Source organism: Stegostoma tigrinum, chromosome 20 (assembly GCF_030684315.1).
Source record: "Stegostoma tigrinum isolate sSteTig4 chromosome 20, sSteTig4.hap1, whole genome shotgun sequence".
In the NCBI taxonomy this organism is placed as follows: Eukaryota; Metazoa; Chordata; class Chondrichthyes; order Orectolobiformes; family Stegostomatidae; genus Stegostoma; species Stegostoma tigrinum.
The window spans coordinates 2,451,138-2,459,466 of record NC_081373.1 but is presented as its reverse complement, the minus strand read 5'-3'; positions in this window follow the sequence as shown (position 1 = coordinate 2,459,466).

The window sequence follows — 8,329 nt, the reverse complement described above, 5'->3', positions numbered from 1 at the left end:
GCCATGTGTTTATAAAGAGTCATGGGGAGGTAGAGATGGGTACAGTCAATGTGTATTGGGACAGGAAGGAACTGGATCATTGGGATGGGCTTTACTTGAGCTGATCTGCTGTCTTGATGCAAGTTCAAAGGTTAGAGACTATGGTCACAAGGCCTTTAAACAAGTTGAAGGGGGAAGGGCTCAGGAGAGGTTATGAAAATTTCTAGAACACTAAATGGGAGAGAGAAAAAAAAGTAAGGGTGACACGGTGGCTCAGCGGTTAGCACTGCTGCCTCACAGCACCAGGGACCCGGGTTCGATTCCAGCCTCGGATGACTGTCTGTGTGGAGTTTGCACATTCTCCTCGTGTCTGCATGGGTTTCCTCCGGGTGCTCCGGTTTCCTCCCACAGTCCAAAGATGTGCAGGCTAGGTGGGTTAGGTATGAAAAATGCAGGGTTACAGGGATAGGGTGGAATGCTCTTCAGAGGGTCAGTGTTGACTTAATGGCCCGTTCCCAACACTGTATGGATTCTATGGTATATGGAACCTGAGCCTGTTGTTTTGCTGTCGAACAGGAATCAGGGCCAAAGAGGGATTGCTAAGATTTGAATCAGTTGGTGCACGGAAGGAAGAGAGCCCATTGTTGCAGCTGTGTGGCCATTTATGTCAACTATGACTGGAACTGCACAAAGAAAGCTCCCCAGAGTGAGAAGCCTGGGCTGAGGTGGCAGAGGAGGATGGTCACTCATCTCAAAAATTGTGATGTCTGATAAGGATGATTTGAGGCTGCACATCCCCATCAGGATCACAGAGAAAATCACTCTGGACCCTGACAAAGCCCTGATGTGGAGCCCTGAGATGGGGAGAAGCCAGACTGGAAGGATTCAAACAGGGAGATTCAACAGAGATGACCACTTGGTTGACAAGACATGTTCTAGCACCTTAGAGGTGAAGGGAGGTTAGAGATGGGGTTGTAGATTGGTTGATAGATCGCTGTACCTGTCACTTACAGAGGGTAACCCCTCCCAAAAACGATGCAATGTTTCACTCAGCTGGCAGTGCTGATAATCCAGCTCAGTTACAGTGAGGGCTCTGGGCTTCAGAGAAGATGCTACTCTCTAACTGTATAAAATAGCTTCTGGGAAACTGTTTGACAAGGAAACAACAACTAGAAGTGGATTCTAAAAGGGACATTTTTGTCATAAGGTTTTGGTAAATATTTAATGAGGCAAACTGTATTAATTTTGAACAATGACTGAATTTGGAGTTGAACACAGTGAAATTAACCCTCACACAGATATATTGTGAAGCAATTGGGGGCAAAATAATATGATTCACCCCACATTTCAAACGCCACAATTAAGACTATTAAGAAATCTCCAATCTCCTTTGCACCTGGTTCACTTTGATTCCACAGACAGTCTGTTTATCACTGTTACTGTTCCAGCAGGGATAAATAGAAAGGAGAATGGGACTTCACTCTCTTTCTCTTCACCGTGTCAAGGTGCGATTGTTGTTCTCTTTTTGAAATTGCACTGACAGATACTGATGTGTGAGGGCAACTTGAATCCTCCCTTGAGAAGCACACTGGAAGCTCGATCCTTCACTTCACCCTTTCACAGAGGGTTTCCAGGCAAACCTGCCACGGTCAAATCTCCCCTTCCCCCACTGCATCCCAAAACCAGCCCAGTTCTTTCCCTCCCCCCACTGCATCACACAACCAGCCCAGCCTGTCTCTGCCTCCCTAACCTGTTCTTCCTCTCACCCATCCCTTCCTCCCACCCCAAGCTGCACCTCCATTTCCTACCTACTAACCTCATCCCACCTCTTTGACCTGTCCGTCTTCCCTGGACTGACCTATCCCCTCCCTACCTCCTCACCTATACTCTCCTCTCCACCTATCTTCTTTTCTCTCCATCTTCGGTCCACCTCCCCCTCTCTCCATATTTATTCCAGAACCCTCACCCCATCCCCCTCTCTGATGAAGGGTCTAGGCCCGAAACGTCAGCTTTTGTACTCCTGAGATGCTGCTGGGCCTGCTGTATTCATCCAGCCTCACACTTTGTTATCTTAGCACAGTCAAATCAGTTGAGAATTGAAAGGAATGAGAAACTTTGTGGCCAGTTGTCTTCTAACGAGCAGAAGGGATTGTCGGCAGAAAGTGCTACTGCAGCTGCAGAGGATTAATTGGGGTTTGGTGGCTGAAAAATGCTCGAAAGTTTAATCTCCTTGAAATCTGATAAATGTTGCTGTGTTTCTTGGAAGTCAGCTGGCTGTCTTTTATAAGATAACAAATACAGCAGAGGAATAGTCCCCTTTGGCACAGCAGAGCTTTCTACATCCAAATTGATAATGGTCACTCTCTAATCTCACCTGTTTGCCCTTATACCCCTGCTGACCTGCATCTATCAGTTCCTTTGGCAGCTCATTCCACGCACCAACCCCTCTCTGTTATTAATATTGCTCCTCAGGTCCTTTTTAAATCTTTCTCATCTCACCTTAAAATTGTACGCCTTAACTTTATCACTTTACTTCAACCAAACCCTGTAGCAGTGCCTTTCCATATTCACCTGGCTCTTTAGAAAAATAAACATTTCTTTAGAAGTTTCTTCCACATTCCCAGTTGGCTTTCTTGGAGGCTATCTTATACAGAATAGAAAAGCAATTTACTGTCACTTGTGTTTATGAAAATACAGTGAGATTTGTAAAAGTTGCCATATTTGGTGCCATGTTAATTACAGAAATTGTAGAAAGAAATAATTGAGACAAAGTTAGGACAAAATTCATTTTTTGTCCATCACTCAGCTGACAGCTCTGTTATGGATAGGGCTACAGGCTTTGTAGAATTTGTTGCTCAGAAACGGAATAAGATCATTGAGTAATTGAGTTGTAAAGTCACAGAGTCAGACAGCAACAGGCCCTTTGATCTAACTCGTACATGCTGACCAGGTTTTCCAAGTTAAACTAATCCCATTTGCCTGTGTTTGGCCCATATCTGCTAAACCATTCCTATTCATGTACCTGTTCAAATGTCTTTGAAATGATGCACCTGGGCCTGCATCTATCAGTTCCTTTGGCAACTCATTCCATGCACCAACCCCTCTCTGTTATTAATATTGCTCCTCAGGTCCTTTTTAAATCTTTCTCATCTCACCTTAAAATTGTATGCCCTAATTTTCAACTCTGCAGACCTTGGAAATAGGCCTTTGTTGTTCACCCTATTGATGCCCCTACATACATCCTACACTCCAGGTAAACATAGCCCCGGCCTGCTCAGCCACATGTTATGAGTCAAACCCTCCAGTCCCAGTAACATCCTGGTAAATCTTTTCTGTACCCGCTCCAGTTCAGTAATATCCAGGCATCTTCTAGAAAAATATTTGGCAAAGAAACAATATTTACAAGTGAATTTTTAGAAAAGATCTTTTGTGTATTAACTTGGCCCTGAATAGGTAATTTTGCAAATTGCAGCAGAATTATATTTTTAAGAATAAGTAGGATCTGAATTTGAGGGTGACCATGGTAACAGCCTGCAAGGTAAAGGATAGGGCAGAGCTTAGGAATCCTTTTGGAAGCGCATGTCCCAGAATGCACCACCGAGGTGGCATCACCAGAGAGGGCTGGGCAGCTAATTGAGGCCACGGTTGGTGGGCAAAGTGGGGGGGTGGGGTGTTGATGGTAGGGATAGGGGTGGGGGTGGGGCAATGTGGTCTCTGTTGGCAAATAGAAGCAAAGTGCAGTAGATGCTGGAAGTCTGAAATAAAAATGGAATGCTTTGGAGAAACTCAGCAGGTTCTGGCAGTGTCTGTGGAGAGAGAAACAGGGTTAATGTTTGGGTCTGGTGGCCTACCGGCGGATTCTCCAGCACTGATGGGAAGATTCCAGGTGGCATCCTGCAGTCAGGCGGTATGGGGAGGTGGCTCAGATCAGCGTTCTGCAGGGACCCGAACTGGAGTTGCTCACCCTGGAGCAGTCACCCTGGAGCAGTCACACGGGAGCGGTCACCCTGGCACTTGGGCCGACTGTCCAATGCTATTCTTGAGGGGGGCACTGGTCAGTGATACATGACCCTGCCCTGTGTAAGCCCCTCTCCCTCACCCCCCCACCATCAGCAGGCTCCAGTGTCTCGGACTGCTGGTGGCAGCATCCCATTGAGGGGTCATGGCAGACAAGGATGGACATTTGTACAAAAGACATTTGGATAAGTACATGAATAGGAAAGGTTTGGAGGGATATGGGCCAGGAAGCAGGTGTGGCTAGTTTGGTTTGGGATCATGTTTGGAATGGACTGATTGGACTGAAGGGAGCTGTATGACTCTACAACTCTATGATGCGTCTCTGTAGAAACTCTCACTCTCTCTAATGGTAGAATTGGAAGGATATCTGTTCATTGTAGCACTTTTTCAGATCAGGTGCAATGAGAACCAAGGCTTGTGAGGAGTCTAGACTGTAATCTCCCAGTTTCTCTCCCACAGCCGTGGGCAAGTCGGTTTATCTGCTCATATTGTCCGCCACCCAAGGTGGGCCTTCAGCCCACGCCTTTAGATCTACACTGTCTCAGCTCGGAGCATCAGCAGAGCTTCAATACTCTTCCTCGTTTCATCCCCAGGGCCTCTGAAAGGAACCTGCCACAATAATGTTTGAATGGCCAGCTTCAGGGTGCGGGGGAGAGAGGAAGTGTGCGGCTGAGGTTGGGGAATGCTGGCAGGGAACCGAGGGAAGCCTTATTGTCATTTGTTTTCTAACTAGAGGGAGAAAAGGCTGGTAGAAACTGCTGTACCAGCTGCAAAGAAGTAATTGGGGTTTGGTGGCTGAAAAATGATTCAAAATCTAATCTCCTTGAAATCTGATCAATGCTGTTGTAGTTCCTGGAAGTCAGCCGACAAATGGTTGTCCAGAATCACTGTTCAAACTGAATAATGACCTCTGACCCACTGGTGTGGCCTTGTTTTGTATAAAACTGCCTGAGTGTTCTGCATTATGCACTGTTGGAAATTCCTGCTGGTGTCTATCACTATCCGATGGGGAGAGAATTCACTTTGCAACATAAAACATCATAATCCCTGCCCCGCCATTCTGATTTCACACTCTGCATTAGTTATTCAATATAATACAGGCAGCAAATCACACCTCTACAACACACACCTCTAAATCTACACACTCTGTAACTATAGAAACACACAAAAAGACGATCATATCACAACTGTTCCAATCTAAACGCTTTTTTATCAGCAAGATTTTATTCAGCCTGAGAATTCCCTGTTTCAGTTTGGGGTATTATTGTGACAACCAGTTGGGAATCCCACACTGGAGTATTATTTCTGGTGGGCCTGTGTTCAGGAAGATTTCATTAGGAATCTGGAAGAGGACCACAGGCTCAGAGTCTCATCCACCATTGAAGCTGCTTTGTCAGAGCTTTGTATTTGAACCTAAATCATAAGATTCACATCCTTGTTTTCAAATATCTCTATTACCTTATTCCTCCCTGTCTGTGTCACCTCCTCTAGCCCTTACACCCCCTCCCTATCCCTGTCGCCTCCTCCATCCCCAATACCTCCCCATGATCTCTATCACTTCCTCCAGCCCCTACACCACTCCCCATGATCTCTGTCACTTCCTCCAGCCCCTACACCACTCCCCATGATCTCTGTCACTTCTTCCAGCCCATACACCCCTCCCTATAATCTCTGTCACTTCCTCCAGCCCATACACCCCACCCCAAGATCTCTGTCACTTCCTCCAGCCCATACACCCCTCCCCATGATCTCTGTACTCTGAGCCTGTTGTGCAGTCACTCTGTGAATGCATGTATTCTCAGGCTCAGAACCTTGAAATTACATCAAGCCCACTCTGCTTCACAGCTTTCCTGCCACATTTGAGAGTCTCACTGAGTCAAAATTCTGAGACAAAAGACATTCTTCTTCAAAGATGGGGAAGTGAGCAAAAAGATGAATCAGCGGGTAGGAAGCTACTGAAACTGTTTGCAGGTCAACAGAATGAAAGGCAGAAATACAATGGACTCCGTTTCTAACATACGTAACTTGGCCTGATCATGTGAAATTATCACTGGAGCTGCTTAGACCAATGTAAAACACACCAGTCACACACATAATACTCCCTTGTTGATGATTTTGTAGCGTTGCTGAGTGACCGAAACCAGCAGCAAGGAAACCAAGTTGATAAAGAAGTGAACCAGCCAACAATGTGTACTTCCCCACACAGTGTTACAAACATCAGATCACTGTAGTTTGTCAGACCTCCAAATGGTTACGCTGAAGTTTGAACTGTGAATCTTGTGAACTCTGTTTTGCTTGTTTCCATTATTGTCAAATTGACAACACATTAGCATCATCATCACATACCATTATGTGCATCTGTTTCAGATAATTTTTTTATTACCTTTGGGATAAAGGTGGATGTAGTTTGATGTCTCACAGGCGCTAACAGATATGCTCATATCTTATTGGATCACAGTGTGTGAAAATTCTCATACTCCATCTTATGTCAGATTCCTTGAAGCATGACACACTACTGGAATCAGCAAGTTCAATATCACATGATCCACTTCTCATTTCTTGTGTTGCCAGGGACAACATTGGCATATAAAGTGAAGATATCTTCAGAAACAATAGCAATGATCATACTTCCAAGATATTTCATTGGCTGTACTGAGATTGTGAAAGGCAATACATTTAAATGAAAGGCTGAATTTCTGAAATCCTGAATTTCAATAAACCCCTCTCATCAGTCAGTGTGTGTCATCTTCCATTCTCACACCACCCTTCCTGCGGCCCCTCTGATTGAGATTGCCAATTGGGACTCAGTTTTACATTGTTGGTCCAAACTGACTGGGAAACAGTCAAAAATCTCAAGCTCAAAGCCAACATTTTTCACATAATTGCGCACGGTCCCACATGGAAGGTTTTCTTGTGAACTCTGAGTGCCATTTATAAAGTATGTGCTGCGGTATTTCAGACTGCAAATTGAGCTGGAATTAAACAACAAGCTTCATGGCCAACTGTCCATTGTCTACCCTTCATAAACCTGAACTAAGAGTCATATAGCCACTGTCACTTTATTCTGTGCATTAGACTCATGCTGCTTTAGGGACTGCTTGGGGACCGCTTTGCAGAACACCTCCCCTCAGTTCGCAACAAACAACTGCACCTCCCAGTCGCAAACCATTTCCACTCCCCCTCCCATTCTTTAGATGACATGTCCATCACGGGCCTCCTGCAGTGCCACAATGATGCCACCCGAAGGTTGCAGGAACAGCAACTCATATTCCGCCTGGGAACCCTGCAGCCTAATGGTATCAATGTGGACTTCACCAGTTTCAAAATCTCCCCTTCCCCACCGCATCCCTAAACCAGCCCAGTTCGTCCCCTCCCCCCACTGCACCACACAACCAGCCCAGCTCTTCCCCTCCACCCACTGCATCCCAAAACCAGTCCAACCTGTCTCTGCCTCCCTAACCTGTTCTTCCTCTCACCCATCCCTTCCTCCCACCCCAAGCTGCACCCCCATCTACCTACTAACCTCATCCCACCTCCTTGACCTGTCCGTCTTCCCTGGACTGACCTATCCCCTCCCTACCTCCCCACCTATACTCTCTTCACCTATCTTCTTTTCTCTCCATCTTCGGTCCCCCTCTCCCTCTCTCCCTATTTATTCCAGAACCCTCACCCCATCCCCCTCTCTGATGAAGGGTCTAGGCCCGAAACGTCAGCTTTTGTGCTCCTGAGATGCTGCTTGGCCTGCTGTGTTCATCCAGCCTCACATTTTATTATCTTGGATTCTCCAGCATCTGCAGTTCCCATTATCCCCAATGTAATTTGAACCAGATCACATTGGCCATCTTGACTCCCAGTTTCAGTGTTAATGTTATAGCCCAGTTTATGTGATTCAGCAACAGAGCTGCAGGGCCCTATAGACTGCCCAAACATCACATTAATGGGCAGGCCCAGTCAATCCAAAAGGTTTCCATTCAATCAAAGTACCAATCACACCTGAGCATCAGTACCACATTTTCAAGGTCTGTGGAAATGCCCTGGGAGCTGTGTAAATCTTTGTGAACCCCTGTGTTCTGGCTGTGTTTGAGAGGCCAGATACCTGCCGAGGGGGTGTCACCGAGAGACAAGGGCCATGACCCTCTGTGGCCCTGGTTGATCAGCCCATTACACTGCTCCCTGACTGAGGCCATGTGTAGATACAATGCAGCCTATTCTACCCCCGTGGCCATGGGGCAGCAGGCAGTGGGCCTCCTGAAGGGGAGGTTCTGATGCTTGGATCTGTCTGGCGGGGAGTGGGGCCTTACAATACAGTCCAGACAGAGTGTGCCACATAACC